The sequence below is a fragment of the Eriocheir sinensis genome, chromosome 24 (genome assembly GCF_024679095.1).
Source record: "Eriocheir sinensis breed Jianghai 21 chromosome 24, ASM2467909v1, whole genome shotgun sequence".
Classification (NCBI taxonomy): domain Eukaryota; kingdom Metazoa; phylum Arthropoda; class Malacostraca; order Decapoda; family Varunidae; genus Eriocheir; species Eriocheir sinensis.
The window spans coordinates 4,564,313-4,589,158 of record NC_066532.1 but is presented as its reverse complement, the minus strand read 5'-3'; the positions used below and the strand labels follow the sequence as shown (position 1 = coordinate 4,589,158).

The following is a 24,846-nucleotide window of genomic DNA, read 5'->3' as shown; positions in this document are numbered from 1 at the left end:
TTTCTCTTAACACTTGCTCGCTAACTCTTTTGATTCATACGCGCTGCTTCCTGGTTTTTGTTTAGCGTCTTCTAGTGACCTTTCTTTTTTTTCTTTTTTTTTTCGCTTTTTTTTCGTCTCCTCTTCTTCTTCTCTTTGATTCTTCCTTCATCTTCATGTATTCTCATTTTCCTCCCCTCTCTTCCTTTGCCTCTCCTTCCTTTACCTTTACTTTTCCCTTTCATTTATCCTATTTTCCTCCTTCCTCCTTTCTCATCCATCATCCTCGCTTTTCCCTCTCCCCTCCCTTCCTTCTCGTCTTCCCTTTCCCCTTCATTCATTCCCTCTTTTTCTACGTTCTCTTCCTTCGTTTCTCATTTATCTCCTTCATACTTCCTTTCCCCTTCCTTCCCCCCCTCTCGTACCTTTCCTCTTTTCCCTTTCTTCCCCTTTCTTCTCCCTTTCTTTCTTCACACGGCTGCTAATGTAAGGGAGTGTACCTGACGCATATAGTTTTTTATTTTTATTTTTCCATTTATCGTTGCATACCACCGAGTACAGGAATGGTCTCTTTTCTTTCCTTCCCCTTCCCGTTATATCTTCTCGCCGTAAGACTTTCCCTCATAACAGAACTGCGAGCCCTTCCCGTTAGAGTATAAGAATGTCACGTTAACTTAGAGTAGCAAAGAATAAAAAATCCGGGCCGTTTATTTTACTCTCCTCTTTAACCTCCCGCTCAGTCCGTCCCGCTAGACTTTCCATTGTAACAGAACTGCGAACCCTTACCGTTAAACTATAAATAGAATGCTCCTTGAACTTGATGGCGAAGAAAATATGAAAATAACTGTCCATATCCGTTTCTTCTCGCTCATCTTCGCCTTGTGTTGACGCCTCACCGCTAGACTTTCCCTTGTAACAGAACTGTGAACTCTTCCCGTTAGAGTGTGATATTGTTTCGCTAACTTAAAATAGCAAAGAAAAACATAAAAATAACTCTGTATCCGTTCCTTCTGGCTTATTTTCGCCTTTTGTTAACTCCTCACCGCTAGACTTTCCCTTGTAACAGAACTGTGAACTCTTCCCGTTAAAGTGTGATTTTGTTTCGCTAACTTAAAATAGCAAAGAAAAACATAAAAATAACTCTGTATCCGTTCCTTCTGGCTTATTTTCGCCTTTTGTTAACTCCTCACCGCTAGACTTTCCCTTGTAACAGAACTGTGAACTCTTCCCGTTAAAGTGTGATTTTGTTTCGCTAACTTAAAATAGCAAAGAAAACCGGATACATATAAAAATAACTGTCCGTATCCGTTCCTTTTCGTTCCTCTTCACCTCCCCGTTCCCTCCTTGCCGCTAGACTTTCCCTCATAACAGAAGTACGAACTCTACCCTTTGAAATATAAATAGATGTTTCGTTAACTTAATACTGAAGGAAAAGGAAAAGATAACTGTCTATATCCGTTCCTTTTAGCTCCTCCTTCGCCCTTAGTTTACTTCTCGCCGCTAGACTTTCCCTTGTAACATAACTACGAACTCTACTCTCTGAAATATAAATAGAATGTCTCGTTAACTTAATACTGGAGGAAAAGGAAAAGATAACTGTCTATATCCGTTCCTTTTAGCTCCTTCTTCGCCTCCGGTTCACTCTTCACCGTTAGACTTTCCCTTGTAACAGAACTACGGACTCTACTCTCTGAAATATAAATAGAATGTCTCGTTAACTTAATACTGGAGGAAAAGGAAAAGAAAAACGTCTATATCCGTACCTTTTAGCTCCTTCTTCGCCTCCGGTTCACTCTTCACCGTTAGACTTTCCCTTGTAACGGAACTACGGACTACCCTTTGTATCGTTAACTTGAAATAGCAAAGGAAAAGGTAAAAAAAAAACGTCTGTATCCGCTCCTTTTAGCTCCTCCTTCGCCTTTAGTTCACATTTCGCCGTCAGACTTTCCCTTGTGACAGGAGTACTAACTCTACCCTTTGGCATATAAATAGAATGTCTCGTTAAATTAATACTGAAGGAAAATGAAAAGATAACTGTCTGTATCCGTTCCTTTTAGCTCCTCCTTCGCCTTTACTTCACATCTCGCCGTCAGACTTTCCCTTGTAACAGGACTACGGACGCTACCCTTTGAAGTACTTATAAAAAAAAATGTACCGTCAACTTCGTAACAAAGAAGAAAAAAAATGAAGAAAAAAGTCTGTATCTGTTTCCCTTCCCTCCACCTTGGCCTTCCCTTTAACTATTCACCGCCAAACTTTCCCTCATTAACAGGACTGCAGATTCTCCAGCGTCGAACTCTAAAAATATGCTTCGGTACCTTAAAATATATCAAAGAAAACTGTATGTCTCCGTTTCCCTCCGCTCCTCATCCGCCTCCCCGTTCCTTCCTTATCGCTTGACTTTCCCGATGTAAATATGGACTCTTACCGTTGAAAATCGTACAAGGAATGTGTTTCGGAACCTTAAAAGCAAAGAATAATAAAAAAATGTGACTCACCGTTGAAAATCGTACAAGGAATGTGTTTCGGAACCTTAAAAGCAAAGAAGAATATATTAAAAAAAACTGTGTATCTGTTTCCCTTCTCTCCTCACCCTCCTTCCCGCTCCCTCCTCACCGCTAGACTTTCCCTTGTAACAGGACTATTGACTCACCGCTGAAAATCGTACAATGAATGTGTTTCGGAACCTTAAAAGCAAAGAAGAATATAAAAAAAAACTGTATCCGTTTTCCTCCGCTCCTCATCCGCCTCCCCGCTCCCTCCTCACCGCTAGACTTTCCCTTGTAACAGGACTATTGACTCACCGCTGAAAATCGTACAATGAATGTGTTTCGGAACCTTAAAAGCAAAGAAAAATATATAAAAAAAATGTGCATCCGTTTCCCTCCGCTCCTCATCCGCCTCCCCGCTCCCTCCTCACCGCTAGACTTTCCCTTGTAACAGGACCGCCGCGTGAAGCCAAGACAAGACATTCCTGGGCGTGGCGTCTTGGCGCGAGTATGCTCTTGGCTAACGGGACGCGGCCTGTACCGGGGCCTCGCGGGTAACGGGAAGCTGCTGCTGCGACACGGATCCAGCCATCGTTACCAGACTCACGGTGGTGCTCTTAAACGCTTCCACCTCTCACGTCAAGTATTTTCAAAGGCCCAGGAGATCAGTTGGGTTCTAATGAGTGTTTCTTTAGGTTCATCTATTTCCAAAGGCCCAGGAGATCAGTTGGGTTCTAATGAGTCTTTCTTTAGGTTCATCTATTTCCAAAGGCCTTGTGAGGAGATACGTTGGGTTCTAATGAGTGTTTCTTTAGGTTCAACTATTTCCAAAGGCCTTGTGAGGAGATACGTTGGGTTCTAATGAGTGTTTCTTTAGGTTCAACTATTTCCAAAGGCCTTGTGAGGAGATACGTTGTGTTCTAATGAGTGTTTCTTTAGGTTCAACTATTTCCAAAGGCCTTGTGAGGAGATACGTCGGGTTCTAATGAGTGTTTCTTTAGGTTCACGGTACAGAGAAAGGGTCACACTACCACCAGGGTCATAAAACTACCCCTGGAATTCCCGAAAACTAATACGAAAGCCTTGTCAAATGTGTGCTTTGGGTAACTTTATTTTCTCAGGTCGGTATTCCCAACGCTTCCACCTCTTACGTCAGCTATTTCCAAAGGCCGAAAAGGAGATCAGTCGGGTTCTAATGAGTGTTTCTTTAGGTTCACGGTACAGAGAAAGGGGCAAACTACCACCAGGGTCATAAAACTACCCCTGGAAATCCCTCTTCTCTTTTCTATTTTTCCTTTTTCTCCTCTCTTTTCTCCTTTTCCCTTCCCTTCTCTTCTTTCTTCTTTTCTCTTCCTCGTTCTACTTCTCGTCTCTTCTGCTTCCCTTCGATTCTTCCTACTTTCTTTTCGTCCCTCCTCTTCTTTTCTCTTCTCCCGTTCTCTTTTCTACTTATCTTCGCTTTCCTTCCTTTCTCCTTCCTCCATCTCGCTTCTCTCCTCGCCCTGATTCATCTCCCGACACCTCCTGCGAAAGCCTTGTCAAATATGTGAGTGCTGGGGCGTCGAAGTGTTTAAGAATATGATGAAGTAAAGAAAAATAACAATACGGAAGAAAATAAGAAAGGATGGAAGAGCGAAAACACGACGTCGAAAGGATGAAAGAAAAAAGAGAAGAAGAGATGTTTAAGAATATGATGGAGTAAATAAGAATAACAATACGGAAGAAAATAAGAAAGGAAGGAAGGGTGAAAACAAGACGTCGAAAGGGTGAAAGAAAAGAGAGAGAAGGATGGAATAGAGGAAAAAAAAATCATCGGGTATTTTGTATGATTTCTTTACTCTCAGACCCCAAAATTGTCTTACGCAAATTACGATAGTGAATCCAAGTTATCGTTCAAACCGTTACTTACTGATTGCTTTTTTGCGATAGTCATGAATCAGTAACCGGAAAATGCAATGTGTGCTGAGTAGGATCCTCTGGTAACTTTGGATCCAACACTCTTCATACTTGTTGGAAAGGGATCGAATAGCGTTGTGTTAGTGTAATCCGTTCGTTGAGATGCTTCTGTAACCTGAGAGAGAGAGAGAGAGAGAGAGAGAGAGAGAGAGAGTATATATTCGACAAGATAAAAGTAAACTCAACAAACTTAATAATGAGAGAGAGAGAGAGAGAGAGAGAGAGAGAGAATCTAATCCTTTTATAACAACTCTTGACCTTCGATAAAACTTTTTAATATGGAGTTTTAAGTTGAATTCGAGGCCATTATCGTTTCTTTTTTTTCTTTTTTATTTATTATATTATTATTATTATTGTTATTATTATTATTATTATTATTATTATTATTATTATTATTATTATTATTATTATTATTTTGGTTAAGAAAGAGGATGTGTGGGATCACGATTCCTCTTTATTGTTGCAGGAAGTATTATGAAGAATTATAATGAGAGAGAGAGAGAGAGAGAGAGAGAGAGAGAGAGAGAGAGAGAGAGAGAGAGAGAGGAGGAGGAGGAGAAGGAGGAGGAAGAGGAGAAGGAGGAGGAAGAGGAGGAGAAGGAGGAGGAGGAGGAGGAGGAGGAGGAAAGGACAAGGTTAGGGTGGAGCAGAATTAGTGGGAGGAGCTGATGTGGAATGGATATAGGAAGGAAGAAGTGGAGAAAGAAAATAAAGAAAAGAGAAGGAGAGGAGTAGAGAAAAGAATGAGAGGGGGAGGAAAAGTAGGATATATGGAAGGGAGAAAATGGGAAGGTAGAAAGAAAGGAAGGGAGGAACGAAGAGAAGAAAGAAGAGAGAAAGAGAGCAAGAACGAAAAGAATGATAAGGGGAAGAATAGAAGAATTTATGAAGGAAGAAAGAAAGAAAGGAAGGAAAGAAATTATGAAAAAAATGAAGAAAAAGAAGAAATAAAATACATAAAGATAAAAGAAGGAAGCAAGAAAGGAAGGAATTAAATAAAAAAAGAATAAGGGAGTCGATAAAATATGATAATTAAAAGGAAGGAATGAGGAAATAAAAAAAATGGAAATATGGAACTTAAGAATAAAATTTGAAAAAGGGAGAAAAAAACGGAAATAAGAAACTTCGGAAACAGAATAAAAAAGAAAATAAGAAAAGGAAATGAGAAAATCAGGAAAGAAAACATGAAAAGAAAGGAAGGAAAGAAGAAATGAAGTAAATGAAGAAAATAAAGAAAATAATAAAAAGGAAATAAATTCAGGAAATAAAAAAGGAGGGAAGGAAAGAAGAAATGAAACGAGAATAAGTAAATGAAGAAAAGAATGATAGCAAATAAAAAGGAAATAAAAAAAAGAAAATAAGGAAACCAGAAAACAAATTACGAGAAAAAGGAGGAAAATCATAAAAAAGGGAAAAGAAAGTTAGGAAATAAAATATAAAAAAAGAACGTAAAAAAATATAAAGAAGATAAATGAATTAGAAAAGGATGAAAAGAAGAAGCAAAAAAAAGTAAAAAAAAGAAAAGCAGAAAATACTGAGAAAATAAAAAAAAAATAAAAATGAAGAGGTCAGGAAAAATGAGGAAGGAAAGAAGAAACAAAAAAAAAATAAGGAAGTCAAGAAATAAATCACAAAAAAACAAGAAGAATTAATAAAAAAAGGAAAACAGGAAATCAGGAGGGAAATTATAGAAAAGGGAAGATAAAAGAAATAAATCAAACAAGGAAATGAAGAAAGAAATCACAAAAAATGGAAAAAATAAATAAAATAAGGAATCAGGAAGTGAGAAAAAAAATCGCAAAAAAAAGAAAATTAGAAAGACAAGAAACTTATAAAAAAAGAAGGAAAGACAAAAAAATAAAAGGAAATAAGGAAGTCAAAAAATAACCCACAAAAAAAGGAAGGAAAAAATAATGAGATAAGGAAAATAGGGAAAAAAAATCGCAAAAAAAAGAAAATTAAAAAGACAGGAAACTTATAAAAAAAAAGGAAAGACAAAAGATGAAAGGAAACAAGGAAGTCAAAAAATAACCCACAAAAAAAGAAGGAAAAAATAGTGAAATAAGGAAAATATGGAAAAAAATCGCAAAAAAAAGAAAATTAAAAAGACAGAAAACTTATAAAAAAAGGAAAGACAAAAGATAAAAAGGAAACAAGGAAGTCAAAAAATAACCCACAAAAAAGGAAGGAAAAAATAATGAAATAAGGAAAATATGGAAAAAAATCGCAAAAAAAAAGAAAATTAAAAAGACAGAAAACTTATAAAAAAAAAGGAAAGACAAAAGATGAAAGGAAATAAGGAAGTCAAAAAATAACCCACAAAAAAAGGAAGGAAAAAATAAGTAAAAAAAAAAAGAAGATCAGGAAGTGCGGGAAGGAACGCTGGCGGAGTATTTTCAGCCCCGTGAATCTGCATGTTTGACACTTTACCTCCATCACCCTGACTCGGGGCTTCATATTTCAGGGGGAGGAGGGGAGGGGGGGGGGGAGTAGGAAGGTAGATCATAAGGGAGGAAGTGGTGGGAGGATTCAGGAGGTAAAGTGGATGGAGGAGCAGGTGATGGGTAAAGGGGGAGGAAGCGGTGGAGAAGGGGGAGTAGGGAAGTGGAGGGAAGAGGGAGGAAGTAGAGTGGGACTGAGTGGGTAGAGGTAAGATGGGATTGGAAGAGAGAAGTGGGAATGGGATGGGATGGGATGGGAAGTAGGTATGTTATAGGAGAGTTATGGGAAGGGGAGGAATGTGGGGGATGAGTTGATAGAGGGGGAAAAGTGAGGTTGGGTGGATAGAGTAGCAGGTGATGGGAAGAGGGGGGAGGGGGAGGAGGAATGGGAGAAGGGGAAATGAGGAGAGGGAGGATGGATTGTAGAAAGGGGAGGAGACGAGGGCAAGAAAAAACAAATTCATATATATCGATAACTTTTACCAACACTCCACGAAACACCTTTTAAACATACCAAACAAACAAACACTAAAACACGTTGACAAAAGAAATGACAAAATACATATTTCAAGTCGAATATTATGAGTCAGAGCGTTAAGAAGCAGGGGGGAGTCAGTGCTTCGATGCTTCAAATCAAAGGGTTCAAACTTCACGACACGAATGAAGCTTCTTGTGTAGTCGGGATGCTGAGCTTGACGGAGGAGGGTGTGGGTGTACTGTCCGTGAAGAGACCAAGGACGCCCCCTCACTAATCATCTTCCAGTGTGGTCTGTCCCAACGTTGCCAGATTGTCTTACTCAGCCTCATATTTATCGACTTCCGACCCAAAAACTGTCTCGTGGACCCTAATAAGGAGATTCACTTATAGTTATCGTTAAAATAGTTAATTCCTGATGTTTCTTGGCAATAGTTAGGCGTCAGAAACCGGTAAATACTATGCTCTGAGTACGACAATCTGGCAACGGTGGTCTGCCCGTGTATCGTCCTCGTAAGGGCTGGACGGTGAGTGGACGTTGATCTGTTTGTGTCTCGGCGAGGATCGAAACCCTTCAGGACACCTCTCAAGACTACCTTCCTGTGAGTTATGTTATCTCTTTCACGACTCGTTGAATGCCGCGTCACACTTAAACATGGCGAATTTGTTCCCGAGCCAAGCCGACTTGCGACGCGGCTCAACTTCGCGAAAAGAACTCGGGAGCATCGTGTGGTGGTCATCCTCTCCACATCATCTATAACTTACGCTTCACACACTTAGCAGTAACACGTACCCGAACACTCACGGTTACAACTAAGCGGTAAATCCATATTGGTGTTGCAGGGTTTAAAAGAGTACTGATTCCCCCTCTTCTTCCCCTGCCTATGTTTCCCTAACCCCTGTATTAACAAGCGCTAGTAGCTACTGATCTTACATACAAACCCAAACACATAGACATAATACATCGGGCTACTGATACGACCCTTATAAAATCTGTCGTAATAATAAAGCTGGTAAATCCATATTGGCGTTGCAGGATTAAAAAGAGTACTGACTCCCCCTCTTCCCCTGCGTTAGTAGCTACAGATCGTATATACAAACCCACACACACAGACAGAATACATCGGAATACTAACATGACCCTTATATAATCTGTAGTCAGCGTTAACAGGAACCAACAAATAACAACCCCTCCCTCCCCACCCACCCACCCACACACACACACACACAGAAAAAAAATCATGACACACGTGGATAATATTAATGAGTAGCAAATGTAATAAACGTGGATGTGACAGGTGAATCACGTGTTCCACCATCACAGTTCGCTGCCGTCAAAGCCCAGTCGAGTGGCAGGTGTGAAAGGGAGAGTAATGACCGTCCGGGAAAGTGGTTTATGGGTTTCATCAGGAGACCGAATCGCGGCGGTATAGTAGTAAATAATGTTAATTTTATAGCGCTACGTTGTTATTGTTATAGTGTTGTTAGTGTTGTTGTTTTTAAGGGGAGTTATTTTGTGTTGGTGTGTGTTGCGTTTTGTAGCTGTTTTGGGATTGGTTGTAATTTGTGTTGCGTTTTGTAGCTGTTTTGGGGACTGGTTGTAATCTGTGTTGCGTTTTGTAGCTGTTTTGGGGACTGGTTGTAATCTGTGTTGCGTTTTGTAGCTGTTTTGGGATTGGTTGTAATTTGTGTTGCGTTTTGTAGCTGTTTTGGGGACTGGTTGTAATCTGTGTTGCGTTTTGAAGCTGTTTTGGGATTGGTTGTAATTTGTGTTGTCCATTGCTACTAATAATGTTATCTTCCTGTATTTTCATTTATTCATTCATTCATTTTGGTGCGCGTTATTTTATGTTGATGTTTGAAGTTTTTTTTGGGGGGGAGATTGGTTGGAAATAAGTATGTTCTCCAATTTGTACGCACTCCTCTTATTAGTACTTGCATCATGTGTTGCCTTTTGCCACTAATAATGTATCTTGCTATATTTTCATTTATTCATCATTCATTTAGAGTGAGTTATTTTATGTTGTTTTTTTATTTTTTATTTATTTATTTTTTTTTTTTTGGGGGGGGAGATTGGTTGGAAATAAGTATGTTCGCCAATTTGTACGCACCCCTCTTATTAGTACTTGGATCATTTAGAGTGAGTTATTTTATGTTGCTTTTTTATTCTGGGGCGGATTGGCGGGAAATAAGTCTATTCGCCAATTTGTACGCACTCCTCTTATTAGTACTTGGAACATTTAGAGTGAGTTATTTTATGTTGCTTTTTTATTCTGGGGGGGATTGGCGGGAAATAAGTTTGTTCGCCAATTTGTACGCACTCCTCTTATTAGTACTTGGGTCATTTAGAGTGTTATTTTATGTTGCTTTTTTTATTCTGGGGGGGATTGGCGGAAAATAAGTCTATTCGCCAATTTGTACGCACTCCTCTTATTAGTACTTGTAACATTTAGAGTGAGTTATTTTATGTTGCTTTTTATTCTGGGGGGGATTGGCGGGAAATAAGTATGTTCGCCAATTTGTACGCACCCTTCTTATTAGTACTTGGATCGGACACTACTTAGGGAAATGAAACTACTATAAAAATGAAATACCGTCGAAATAATGCGTATCGCCCTTTTAATATGGCCTGGCTTTATGTTTATACCTCTGTTTATACGAATTTAATTGTGATGTACTGTGTGTCCCTCTACCAACGTTGGCATATTATCGTACTCAACACATTGCCATTATATCTAACCGTGACGTTACCATGAGTGAGCTCCTATATCAACGTTGCCATATTATCGTACTAAACACACTGCAACTTTATATCTCTAACCCAAAACTGTCGTACCCACACAAATACCGGTAATCAATCAAGCTAACTGTCAGAAATTTGATTATCGATGTATTTTACACTCCTGAAAAGGCTAAATCGACGGTCCCGGGGCTGTTTTGATTCTCGTATTCCGGAATGATTATTGTACATCTAGGAACGCTGCGATGTGCTTGTAGCCAGAACTATAAACACCCTTCACAAGTTATCGTACTCAGAGCCTCGTATGTACCTGCTTCTGAGCCATAGCTATTGCCAAAAAACACCAATAATTAACGATTTTAACGATAACTATATATGAAGGCAGTTATTGGGGTCAAGGAGGCAGTTTTGGGGTTGGAAATCGGCAAACATGGGAGGCTGAGTACGACAATCTGGCAACGTTGACCATAAACAGAAAGGTATTGCCATCTTCATCACAGTCGCCATGTTGTTACCAAAAGAGCCGCGGAAGACAATTAATACCCAGGACATTTATTCACATGTTTTAAGATCTGCCTATGGCGCCGATGGCTTTCTTGGTGGGTCCTGGTGGTCGGTCCCAGTCAGAGGTGCCAGATCGTTCTTCTATTTACCGATTTCCGACCCCAAAACTGTTTCCTGCACCCTATTAACGAGATTTATTTATAGATATCGTTAAAATCGTTAATTTCTGATGTCTCTTGGCGATAGTTAATTGTCAAAAAACGGTAAATACGATGCTCTGAGTACGACAATACGGCAACGGTGGCCCCAGTCCTTTATAGCGCCGGCAAGTGTTTATAGTGGCGCCATCTTGCACGGCTCAAGCTGTCTCCCGGAGCTCATCTTTGATCCTCTTTTTAGAGAGAGAATCTAGAGTCTGGGTTGACAGGTGGTCTTCAGGGGCGGTATTCCTAAACATATCGGTGCCCAAGTACACATATTTCATAAAGATTCCTAGGAGTTTGGGGCATTTCCGAGGGTAGTTTAATGACCCTGGTGGTAGTCTGAACCTTCCTCTGTACCTCGAACCTAAAATAGCACTCATTACAACCCGATTGATATCCTTTCTGGACTTTTTAAATAGTTGATGTGAGAGGCGGAAGCGTTTAAGAATACCAACCCAGGACAGCATGTGGGTAGACTCAGGACCCTGGGTAGTCTTGGGCCACTCGGCGGTGACTGAAATATCCCAGGTGTGGCGGCGGGCGGGACGCGAACCAACGCCCTCCTGAACAACGCGGCCGTACGCTGACCACTCAAACCGCCTCCCTGGGCATAGTCTTTCTTTCAACTGTAACTATGGCTCTGCTTATATCTATTTATCTATCTGTACTTCCATCTATGTCTGTCTGTAACTATGGCTCTGCTTATATCTATTTATCTATCTGTACTTCCATCTATGTCTGTAACTATGGCTCTGCTTATATCTATTTATCTATCTGTACTTCCATCTATGTCTGTAACTATGGCTCTGCTTATATCTATTTGGGGAGGCGGTGGCTGAGTCGTCAAAGTAACGGCCTCGTGTTCAGGAGGACGCGAGTTCAATCCCCGCCCGGTGCCACCAAGCTGGGATTTTTCAGCCGCCGCCGAGTGGCTTAAAACTACCCACATGCTGTCCAGAAGACCACCTATCAACCCGGACTCTAGATTCTAGGATCAAAGATGAGCTCTGGGAGGGCAGCATGAGCCAATGCAAGATGGCGTCACTATAAACACTCGCCTGCGCCAGAACGGGCTGGGCCGACCATCAGGACCCGCCGGAATGAAGCCTTGGACCGACCATCAGGATCCACCGGGAAGAAGCCTACCGGCGCAATAGGCAGCAATGTAAAAAAAAAAAAAAAAAAAAAAAAATTATCTATCTGCATTTCCATCTATGATCTGTCTTCCTGTTTATCCTCTTTTATTTATTCCATTACGAATTAACTTAACCTACTCATTTGTAAATCTCTGTACTGCTCTGTTTTCTCTCACGTCACACATTTTCCCCCTTCCGAGCCTTTTCCGAGTCGCGCTTTGCATTTTTTTCCTCGGATGACAACACCATCGTCGCTACTTTTCCCTGTCCGTCGTTCTCGTCAGCGGCGTCGCACCGGCTCTGTTTATTATGAAGGCGACACATGCGAGGTCCTCCGCGTACGCCGTGTTGCCGCTATTATTCACCGTCCACGCGCGAGACACTACGAAAACGGGCGCTGTATGAGGTGTCGGCCTGATGCGCTACACTGCCTCGTCTGGATAATTACTGATCTACTTCCTGCCCTTACCTTGCCGCGGGTTAGGTAATGCTTGTTGTGTTGTGTTTTTCTTTCCCTTAGGTTTAGAAAGGGGTTTGTTTGACATTACTTACTCCCTCTATCCTTTGTAACACGCGCGGGGCTGTATGTTTACTGCCCTGCCTCCTCTCCTTGCATTGGGTTAGGTAATACTTTTTTTCGGTTCCTTTGGGTCGAAAAGGAGAGTATTCTGTTTGCCATCACTATTGACTCCTCGAATCCTTTTATAGCACACAGGAAAGGGCTCTATGGTCACTACTCTGCTTCCTGCTCTTGCTACGGGTTATGTAATGCTTGTTTTGTTTTCCCTTAAGCCTAGAAAGAGATTTTGTCTGGTATCATCACTGACTACCTTTATCCTTTACACTATACAAAAAGGGTTGTGTTTGCTGCTTTACAACCTGCCAATCATTGCTGCGGGTTATGTCATACTTGTTTGGATTTGTTTTCCCTTAAGCCTAGAAAGAGGTTGTTCTGTGTCCCATTATCAGTGACTCCCTTTATTTTTATTTTTATTCTTTTATGGTGCCGGTAGGCTTTCTTTTCTTGATGGGGCCGGATGGTCGACCCCAGCCCGATATAGCGCAGGCAAGTGTTTATAGTGGCGCCATCTTGCTTGGCTCATGCTGTCCCCTGGAGCTTATCTTTGATCCTTTTTTAGAGGGAACCTGGAGTTTGGGTTGACAGGTGGTCTGCAGGACAGTATGTGGGTAGTCTTAGGCCACTCGACGATGACTGAAAAATTCCCAGCTTGTTTGTAGCGGCGGGCGGGTCGCACAATGACCACTCAGCCACCGCCTCCCCATCCCTCATGTGAAATAATGTTATATGTTCTTGTTGGATCACCATTTCTTTCTAACAAAATCATTTTTTTTACTCACCTTTTCCTCTCCTTGTTGCCTTACCATTTTCCTCCTCCAAGACGCACAGGACCTCTGAACCCTTTGCCACCACTCCTCGCAGGAACTCCCCCCCCCCCCCCCCCTCTCTCTCTTTCTCTCTTGCTTGCGGGACACGGACGTACTTTTCGCATATAACTTATAACTTCATTTAACTTTGTACTCCGAGTTTCCTTCCTTCCCTTACCTGGGCTCAGTACTCCGGCTCCTTTTTTCCATTGTGCGCCCGAGAGCAGAATTTAATTATTTCGCAACAAACGCCGTAGACCAAGATTGTATGGGGAGGGCAAATGTCTTTCATACCAGAGAGAGAGAGAGAGAGAGAGAGAGAGAGAGAGAGAGAGAGACGGACAGACAGACACAGACACAAAGATAGAGAGATAGACAGATGAAAAGATGGATCGACAGATTGAAAGATAGATAAATATAGATAGATAGATAGAGAGACATATAAAGAGATGGAAAACTTGATAGAGGACAGATAGATTAATAGATAAATAAAATAAATAGTTAAATAGGGACAGATGCAAAGATAAATAAATATATGTAAAAATAAAAAAACACGGAAACATACAAATAGATAAAAGATAAAGATATAAATAGATTAAATTGATTTTTGACAGTATCCTTCACTAAGATACTCACAAAACCTTTAAAATTCCTCCGCAACATCCAACACTAACCAAGCTCTCTTCAACAGGCATCAGGGAAACAAAGTGAACGGAGAGGGGATTCGAACCAAGGCTACTCAGACGCCCAGATAACCACGCGCCACCGCCCAACACCTGCCAGCCTCTATAAGGGAGTGAGTGTTTTATATAGGGTGATTTATAGGCTTGGATTCTCTTATACTCTGTTCTTGTATATGTGAATCTTGTTTTTACATTTCTAGTATTTTACCTCTCTCTCTCTATCTATCTATCTTGCCCTCATTCTTGTCCTCCTATTTTACTGCTTTCTCCTCTTTTTCTTCAGTCTTCGCTTTTTCTCCTCTTCCTCCTTCTTTATCACAATCACCACCTCTTCCTCTTCCTCCTCTATCTTGTCCTCATTCTCGTTCTTCTCTGCTGCTTCATTCTCTTCTTTTTCTTCAGTCTTCTACACTTTTTCCTCCATCTCTTCCTCATAGTTCACTTCTTCGTTCTCCTCCTCTTTCTCCTCCTTACTTTCGTCCTCATTTTCCTCCTCGCCTTCCTTCTCCACGTCCTCATCCTCCTCGTCTTCGTCCTCGTCCTCTTGACTCATAACCATCCACTCCTTCACCTTCTTTCTGAGCTGATTGGGCTCTCACCACCTCGGCCGACTAGCTCCTCACGACGGCCAATTGCAAAGTCACCCAAAAGGACCTTGACCGGATTATGCAATGGTGTGAAAGGTGGCGAGTGTCCTTCAGCCTTGAGAAACGTAAAGTCATTCACTCTGGGTACGAAAACAGTCACTAAACCAACAAGACGAATGGAGAGAGGGGGTCAGTTTCGGAAGGAGAGAGAGAGAGAGTTCTTGTTGTAGGCAGGAGGAAGTTAGACAAAGGAAAGCTGTTCTTAAGTTTACCAGCGAAGGGGAGGAAGGAGTGAAGATGCAAGTCGTATAGAAGAGGAATCTGATCTTGGGGTGTCTGCCAGTGATAATTTGAGGCGTACTCTCTTACTAGGATTGTCAAGAGGTATTGTGCGACGGGTTCTGAGTCCTGTTGGTGATGTTGAGCTACTGGCCAGACCAACAACTCGCGTGGAAAGGTTCTGGAGGTTGTATGCTTAAGGAATCTGATCTTAGGGTGTCTGTCAGAGGTAATTTAAGGCATATACTCTTTAGATTATCAAGAGGTGTTGTGTGATGAATTTAGTGTCCTGTTGGTAAAGATGAGTTACTGGCCTGACCAACAACATGCGTGGAAAGGTTCTGTCTTAGGGTGTCTGTCAGTGGTAATTTGAGGCATACTCTTACTTAGATTGTCAAGAGGTGTTGTGTGATGGGTTTAGTGTCCTGTTGGTAAAGATGAGTTACTGGCCTGACCAACAACATGCGTGGAAAGGTTCTGGAGGTCGTATTATTCGTATGCTTAAGGAAAGGTGTCTGTCAGTGGGAATTTAAGGCATATACTAGCTCTTACTAGGGTTGTCGAGAGGTGCTGTGGTAGCATGGGTAGGGGCGCCACTATGACCCGAGGTAAGCTCTATTCATCTTACAGTAGAATTAACATGGTGGTGATATCGTTGGTATAAGCTTCACTTCTTTAACAAATCGTATTTACACTTGCAGTTCGGCTTCCCTTCTCCCTCTAAAAATATTTAACTTTAAACATTAAGTAAATTCGGCTTACAGATGAATTTCTCGCTCAACGAATCTATATGGAGACCGACAACTCCCCCGTTTTCCCTCCTCTCTAAAACATTGGAGCCTTTCCATAAAGATTTTTTTTTTCAACAGATCGTCGTGAAGAAATTTCCCTCCCCTTGTCCGCCTCTCCTTAAGAACTGTCCTTCCGTAAAGTCTGGAGCCGTTGAAGTGGAATCCGGGTGACTAAAATATTTGATTTATGGAGTAGACGAAGCCAAGTGTTTGGAGTTTTTCTGTCCCGCCACTCTCCCTTTTGGCCTTCATTCAATTCGTGCTCTTTTTTATCGTCAGACAAAGCTCTTGGCAGACTCGAGAGGGCTACGCACCTCCGCCTCCACTCGTCTCGTCTCGTCTCGTCTCGGCGGCCTGCGCGTGGCCATGTCAGGAGTACAAAAAATGCGTGAATTCTATTGAGAGAAAAGACCGCCGGAGGTGACAGCAGTTCCCGCCACAGTCTGCGCTTGACAGATGTTTTAAGGAGCCCAGTTTTTATCCTACAAATCCATTTCAAACGTAATTATGCTGCCAGATTCCAGTTACATAAAGAAATAATTAAACTGAATGCTGTTACTCTGACCGCATTCAAACTTTATATTGGTGTTTCTAGTGAATAACCAACTTCTAAAACGTTCGGTCAAAAAAGGGAAGTAAATAGAAGCATTGCGACATTTGACTAACGAATCTATCTTATTTCCTTCCAAACCTACTATCACTTAACCTTCCTTTCTTCCCCTCCTTCCACTCTCGTCACCAAATACATTCCTTAATTTGTCTATTTTACTGTATGGCATAATAAGGGAATCTAGTAGGAGTAGTGTCTCTATGTCTGTGCAGTGAAGGAAGACGTATAGGAGGTGTTTTGACAGGTAGTGAGAGTGCGGGGAAGAAATCCATCGATACCCAGTTAATGACAAATGTTTAATGACTTTCCCAGCGTCAGTGTGCCTCCGAAACACCTGGGTAAGTCGATTCATTCATACGAGTTCTGTTAATCTTCACTAGCGTCATTTTGGGGTCAAGAATGATGGATGTTTGGGGCTTCGTGTCTTCCTACTGTATAGATGTATCGGTGTTAGGTTGGCTGGGAGCGACAGAGAGCGTTGATTCAGTACTGTACATCTTACCTGGAAGTGGGATGCTGCGTGAAGGATATAAGAATGGGAGATAACGAGCATCCCAGCCCCCCCTCCCCTCTCTCTCTCTCTCTCTCTCTTCCAGGAACCATATATATTCATTCACTTTACACGCTGTTCTCGTACTCTGTTATCCCGCGTTATCCATTCTACCGAGGAATTTCAGGAAGGGATAAGAAAGTGGATATAGTAGAGAAAAAAGCCGTATCGTGAATGAATAGACTTCCCACGAAACCGAGAGAGAGAGAGAGAGAGAGAGAGAGAGAGAGAGAGAGAGAGAGAGAGAGAGAGAGAGAGAGAGAGAGATGAGGGAAATAGAAAAGAAGAAAAAAAGGAAAAGGGGACGGCGGGAGGGAGTGCTTTGGCGTTAGAGAGAGAGAGAGAGAGAGAGAGAGAGAGAGAGAGAGAGAGAGAGAGATTGCGTTACCTAGAAATACAGAAGACAGTGATTCCATAAGCTTTAAGCAGACAAATTAAATGAGAAAGTTAGTCATTCATTCATTCATTCATTCAGTTAAGTCATTTAGTTAGTTAGTTGGGTAGGTAGGTAGGTAGGGATAAAGGGAGGGAGATAGTTATTAGATAGATAGTTTAGTATTTATTAGGGCATTTTACTCCTCATTATTACTTTTTTTTTTTACCCTTGAGCTGCTTCCTTTACTGTGAAAAAAAAGACTCGATTCCTGCTTCGTTCCCATGAGGCAGTGAAGCAGATGAATGAATACTCGAACAAACGCTTTACTTGTAGTGGTTGCAGGAGAGAAGGAGGCAAGGAGGGAGGGAGCTGTTATGTGGAGGAAGATGATTAGCTACCTGGCGAGGGTTGTAAGGTGGGGTGGATGGCTGGGATCAAGAGGGAATGTGGCGTCGGGGAGTGTGGGGCGAGGTGTTTTCATTTCCCTCCTGACCTTCCCTAGAGCCTGGTGGACGCGTGGTGCTGTTCGGTGAGGTGTTGACGGTGGCCGCTGTGAAGGTGCTGGTGTTGCTGGTCCCGCCGTGCTGATATTCACTCTGGGTAAGTTTGTATCGTACTTTCTTAGTTTGTTTTCGTTTTGAGGTATAGTTATGCGTAGTCAACGGTGTAAATAGTGCAAGTGCCCATTTGAATTATTTTGGAAGTCTTATTTTGTTCACGACGTTGTTTAATGCGTGTGTTGTCGATTTTAACTATTGTATTTTTATTTTTTTTAAGTGTAGTAGCTTTAGTCGTGCTTACTGAACACTTTAATCAGTGGAAGTGTGATTTTGAGGTCCGTATCGTATTTATTTCAGTTAACTTGTTTTACTTGAGTTACGCTTACAGAATGCTATAATTATTGCACTTGTTTTTTTATATCATGGGGGATTTATCAGATTTTATTCACTTAGCTTTGTCGGGTGTTGGTTTATTACTTGCCAACACAACCATTAGTGTTTATATAAATGGCTAAATGTATCTACAGTGCTTGACATGTTCCTCGTTCCTGCAGGTTTTGTGTCCTCGGCTGCGAGTGGTCTGGTCCCAGGCTGGCGCGGTCGGTGCAGCTGCTGCCGGTGTTGCGACAGTTAAGTACTTAAAAATTTAGTTATGATGGAAGTGAAAGTTTGCGAACCAGCACCTTCTTATTTGGCTATGATAGTCACCACCAAAGGAATTGTTAGGAATTAGGTCAGTTAACCAGGGGATTTGACAAATTGACTATTTCCCATATGGAACTAGTCTCGGTCAGAGAGTTCAAGCCAACTATGAGTATCGTCTGAGCTCAAATAAGCCTTGGATGGTACTTAAATAATTTGCTCATCGGCTCCCAGACCGAGACAGAATCACCTTATTCACTGCCTGAAGACTAAACACATTTACCATGAAAGGAATAACAATAGTTCAGTGTTTCCTTTCATGAAATAATAAGTAATTGCCCTTGGGGAATTATAATTAAAGAGCAAGGATAATTTAACCGATGGAAACAGAAGATAGAAAGCCACGCCATCTGGCGAGGGAAATTCAAAATACCTCCAGACCCACGTGGTTGGTTTTCGTTCACTCCATCTACTTTCAAGCAGTTAACACATCAGCACTTGCAGCTCCAACATTAACTCCCGGCAGTGCTTATTTATACTTTGACTCGAGGATTACAGGACCATCTAGGACGAGCTGCGTTAGCTACCAGCGTGATGATTGGCTAATTAGTATGAACTTTATGAAACGTGCATTTAAGAAACTTTCAGCTTTAGGTTTTGTCATTCAAGTGGTCACAACGGTCTTAGATCTTGGTCGTCTTCACTTTCGTTTTCCTTCGGCATTACTTTTTCGTACACTGCTGTGGGAAACTGGTCACTGATGAGGTTTGGTGCATCATTGCAGGCTTAACAAAAATATACTGAAGATGGAAGTTGTTTATTAGTTTAGATATTTAAGGGTTTACCGAGTTGATTTGATTTTTACTATATGCAAAACCGTTTACATACAGGACGAGAAGACTACATTCTTGAAATTCATTGCGTTCTTCCTTCCAGGCGAGAGAGGACTTGCAACGCTTCGGGCACACACGCACATCTCTGCTGGGCAAGTCTGCTGTGACTTCTCTGATGAACAACTGTGATTCCTGTGTTAGACTTTCTCGTTAGACTTGTGTGTCAATAATGTTGTTGATCCTAAGCAGCCGAAGTTATAAGTCCTAGACTTCCTCGTTTTTTTTTTTTAATCAAATTTTTCGGCGGGCTTTTGCGGATAAAATGTCCGGGCCTTCTTTTAGGTATCGTAAGTATATTAAACGGCACATTTCCTTTCCTGGAAGCTTGTAGTTATCGATAGCGACTGTAACCAAAATAAACAAACAAACCTTATGTTTATCCGTAAATAAATATCCTTATCAATATCTAGATATAAATCAACCAAGCATGTTATCCGTATACTTCCCGGTAAGTGTTTATTAACTTTCTGCACAATTAACAAAGAGGCTGGATAATGCTGGCACCAGCTTATACAGGAGAGCAAGCATGAACGCATGCTGGAGATCCGTAGTAAGCAGCATGGCAGAGTTGGCACACATGCTTGTGTAGCTTTCTTACTTGAGATGTACTGCTGTACTTCACAGGTGTTATGTATCCTTTGGCGATGGCTGGATGATATTTCTCGCGTTACTGATACGGATCTTCAAAATAATGTGAACCAAAAAAAATCACTGCAGCCGTGTGCCTTTCTTCACCTCGTCTTTCGTCCCAAAGTATTTTCGATTTCTTCGTGTTCCAGTGCGTGCGAGCAAGGTGTGTTACGCTGGATTAAATAATTGAGCTAGCTTGATGGCAAGATAATTTGAAAAAAAAATTCCCAAGTCTGGCGTGACGACATATGCGGTGACTGGCGGCACAGTGAGATACTGATGTCTCGGATGTTTATTAACTTTTGGGTCTGGGTCTAAGAGTCATCAGTAGTTTCACAGGTCCGCCAATCGGTGCACCTGCCACCACGCCAGACATAAGATTTTTCACTGGACTGGAAAAAATCTTGAGTGTTCAAATTAACTTCAAACTACGTAATTTTGCTGTCATCCTGAGCTCACGTATAACAGCGAGTGATTGAGCTTAACATACCTTGCCAAACTTGCTCGCTCTCACTGGAAGATGAAAAAACTCCAAAGTATCTTCAGACGAATGACGAGGTGACGGAAGGACGACACACCCGCGCGTCCTCTGTGTGAACTTTGATGACGCGCATCTACTTATACTGCTGCTGTTACCGCCCTCTTGCGATAGGGCGCTTAACTTTTGGGGGAAAAATGTGAGTGATTTAATAATAAACGGTAACAGTTACACGTGGATGTAATGCACACTTGCTGAAGAAAAGTAAAAGCTGAGAGAAGACTCGAAGCTGCCCGTTGCGTCAGTGCACATCTCTGTCTCTTTAGCCCTTGAAACACTGGTGGGTGAGACTATTACGCGGGACGAAGGGCCAGTGGGACATCCGGGTTACAAAATCATACCTTCCCCAGGTGTCCATTTCTTGACCAGTCCGATGAACACAGCTGGATGGGCTGTGCGCCGACAGCCCTGGCAAGGATCGACCCCGGCCCCGTGGATTCGTGGCTAAGAAGCGCATTTGGGAGAGAGAACCAGCTCGAAAAATATTGGTGTAAAGTTTAGCGTATTATTTTCAAAGCTTATTTTACTTGGTTGTGTAATATTTCACATGTTAAGTTTAATTATAGTTTTTCTTTTATTTATTTACACTAAACTATCTTTATAATGTCCATACTTGATGTTGAACTTTTCGTAAATACTTCTACTTATACATCTTTTTTTACTAAACTTTAAAGCTTAAGATGCACCAATGACCTTTGTGTTGTTGACGTCGTAATAATTACAAGTGCTCTGTCGCAGTGCGTTTACAATATAATTTCCGAGTAACATTTCAGACTTGCTAAACATCCCTGAAACAATTGAGTAATGTTGCATGTGTCCTGACCTTACACTATTATCAAAACATCACTACTGTCCACGCCATTACTACTACTACTACTATTACTACACCTACTACTACTATTACTACTCCTGCGTCCAGTCTCAAGCTACACAATGACAGGTAAAAGAAGTGAAGTATCTATTCCCTTCACCACGCCCAACACATCTCTCTTTAGTTTACATTACTATAATTTTATCCTGCTGTGTGTTAGTCTGACGATGAGAGTGAGACGGATGTTACTACTACTACTACTACTACTACTACTATTACTACTACAATAATAATAATAATAAGAAGAAGAAGAAGAATAGAAGAGCTGTAACTAGAGAGAAAAGGAGGAGGAAAACAAAGCATATAAATAAGAAGAAAAAGAAGAGCAAAAGTGAGGAGGAAGAAAGCGGAGAAGAAGGAGAGGAACACAAAGAAGAAAAGAAAGAAAAGGAAGAAAGAAGGAAGAAAATTATATAAATAAAAAGGAAAATAACAACAAAAAAGAAGAAAAACAAAAATTAACCCCAGACACTAAGTTTCACCTTCCTCGGTCTATCAGCCACTTCTCCAAAACAATGACCCGGGTAACCTCCTCTCCCTCTCTCCCTCCTCCTCTTCCTCCTCTCCAGCCGTCCACAGCCAGCCCGGCGCCGCGCAGCCTGACCCACGCGACACACCGTCTGCCTAAGGGAAGGAGAAATACATAAAGACACATATTTAGGGCTTGCTACATTGTGTGTCTCGTGTAGCAGACGGCCATTCACGCCAACCTTCCCCGTGGTGGTCTATGCTAAGGGTCAATGTATCTTGGTTAGGAGGTTGTCTTAGGAATTTAATTATGTTTCTTAGGTATTACTTAAACAAATTAAGCACGTAAATAAGTAAAAAAGTAAACACAGATACTCCAAATGATAATAATAATGAGGAAGAAAACGAAGAAGAAAAGAGAGAAGGAGAGGCAGAAGACGACGAAAACGGAGAATGGCGATTTTGTCTTCATTCTTTTTTTTACTCTTTATTTTTCTTAGATTTCCTTTTCCTCTTTCTTTCCTCTTTTGTTTTATTCTCCCTCTCCTTTTTCTTCTTATTACTATTACTATTACTATTACTATTACTATTATTATTATTATTATTATTATTATTATTATTATTATTATTATTATTATGGGTAGCTTTGTTTTCTTCTTTTTCTTCTTCTTATTTATTTGATTTGCTTTCCTCTTATTTTTCCCTTTAGTTATATTTCTTCCATACTTATTACTATTATCATCATTATTGTATTATATTTTGTTTTACTCTTAGTCTGTCCCTCTTTGGTCCATATTCTCAAACATGCTTAATCTCCTACCTATGAAGCTTTCCAAGGAGTTTAATTAGATCTTTTAGAGGAGCTACTTTTGAGGAGAGCGACGTTGATTGTATATATATATATTTTTTTTTGTGATCTTAATCCGTCCCTCAGTGGCCATTTATACTCGGGTTAATCTCGTAGCAATGAAAGAGTGTATATACAGGTCGCTGTTTTTTTTTTATGTTGGTGGAGAAGATTTTGAATGATGTAAAAGTTATGATTTATCTGAAGAAAATTTTGACTAAGTTTATTTATTACGTTATTGTTTCTATTTTTTTTTTTTTTTTTATTTATTATTAGGAACCTCTGACCACTCCTGTTTGCTTCTGTAAGATCGGCACTGAGCAGGATTTTTTTTGAGGGGAGGGGGCATTTTCTCTACATATCAACTGTTTCCTATTTCCTTTACCATAAAAAAAAAATGTATTCAATGGTTGGAAAAATTGTGTTTGTATTCAATGGTTGGAAAGATTGTCAAACCATTTTCTACATATCACCTGTTTCTTGTCAAACTATTTTCTCTACATATCACCTGTTTCCTATTTCCTTTACCAAAAAAAATGTATTCAATGGTTGGAAAGATTGTCAAACTATAATGATGATACTAATAATAATAACAGTCACCCCTTCAGAAATAATTGACGAAGCACCAGACGGAGTATAAGGCACACAGCTGTTTGTCCTGTCAAGAGGCATCAAAACAGGTCGTAAGGGTGATGATTAAAGTGTGTCGCTGTCAGAATGTTTTGAGGAACGCCGAGGGAAGTGCTCTAGCCATCATTGTGTGTGTGTGTGTGTGTGTCAGTCGGTCTACGGACAGCAGCTACTCAGAACAAGTCAGTCCCCGTCTGACCTCCTCGTCCATAAATCGATCTCCCTTCCATTAGTAACTTCCAATAAACTTAATCGCATTTCCGCTAACTACGCACTGCTTGCTCCTCCCTAGTGGCGGTGACATAATCTTGGCGGCGGTCTTGAAGGTCGAAAATGTTTAAGAATATTATTGGTATTCTCAGACATTTCCGACTCTCACTATTTCCGGAGGCAGAAATGGAGATCAAATGGGTTCTAATGTGGTTTCTTATTCAGTACATGGTAAAGAGAGATTATCAAACTACCATCAGGGCCATAAGAATACCCATGGAAATGCCCACGGCTCCCACGAAAGCCCTATCAAACATGTGCTTTGGCGCCGCAGTGTTTGACCCGTTGCCCTCACACGCTCCCCGCCAGCCAGACAGCGCCAGCATCACCACGCCCCAACTCAGGCTCAGACCAGACCCGCCGCCGCGCGCCTGCCCTGCACCACCCAAACAACTCCCGCAGCTTGGACCCTGACGGCTGGCGGCGCGGTGCACGACCACACAGCCGCCGCCAGCCGCCGCCCGCCGCCGCCAAGGGAGCCCGACAGCCTCAGCTCGGCGGGGGGCGCGAGACCACATGCAGGGTAATCAGCGTGGGGATTGTTGGCACCACGCGCGGCACACCCTGTTCACGCCTCGTAATGGTCTGCTAAGTGGCTCTCGGACACCAGAGCGAGGCGTCTTCAGCAGCGCCATGAGAACCTGCCTGGTGATACAAGAGTCAACGCAGATGTCTATCTCTCCCTTCCCTTTCCTAGCCCAAGCCCTTTACCGAGGGGAAAATCAAGAGCCATTACAGCAAGAGCAACGCGTATTGTTTGCACTGTCCAGGAGTAAAATGTTAAAGCAAATAAGAATAGGGATTGATTGGGTTCTAATGCTGCAAGGCTAGCAAACAGGCAAAGCGACGAAGACTGTGTAGGAACCATTGCTGATGTGATTGGTGGCAGCACGAGGAAAACTATACTTGTAGAGAAAACGATGATTAAGAACTCTACGACTACATAAAAACATGAATAAGAAAACTGACTAAAACAATGACTATGATAACTATGAAAAAGATTACAATGAAAACAAAGGGTAAAAAAAAAGGACCATGAAAACTAAATAAAAACTGACTATGAGAGACTAATAAAAAACCTGACTATGAAATCTACGACAAAAAAAAAAAAAAAAAAAACTACTCTGAAAACTATAACAATACACGAGTTAACTTTTCCCCTCCCACTGACACTTCAAAAACCTATTACAGACAAAACCTAAAGAAGCAAACAAGGGACACACACACACACACACACACACACACACACACACGTCAATTAACAGCGAAAACAAAGTGGAGTGGCGGAGCAGAGTTGACAAGCCTCAGACGGGTAAGATTGTGAACTATAACAATGTAGTTTAATATAATGATTTGACTGACGCGAAAATGA

General features: G+C 41.4%; 1 long non-coding RNA gene across 1 annotated transcript in view; it reads left to right on the top strand.

Annotated features, from left to right (window-relative positions):
• LOC127002800 (uncharacterized) overlaps nt 1-19,597 on the top strand; it is a 325,738-nt gene extending 306,141 nt beyond the window's left edge. The window contains exons 6-9 of the long non-coding RNA XR_007756554.1: nt 14,001-14,105; nt 17,688-17,785; nt 18,240-18,314; nt 19,264-19,597. This is a non-coding gene — a long non-coding RNA (uncharacterized LOC127002800). The remainder of the gene's footprint in view (nt 1-14,000; nt 14,106-17,687; nt 17,786-18,239; nt 18,315-19,263) is intronic.
• The last annotated feature ends 5,249 nt before the right edge of the window (nt 19,598-24,846 follow it).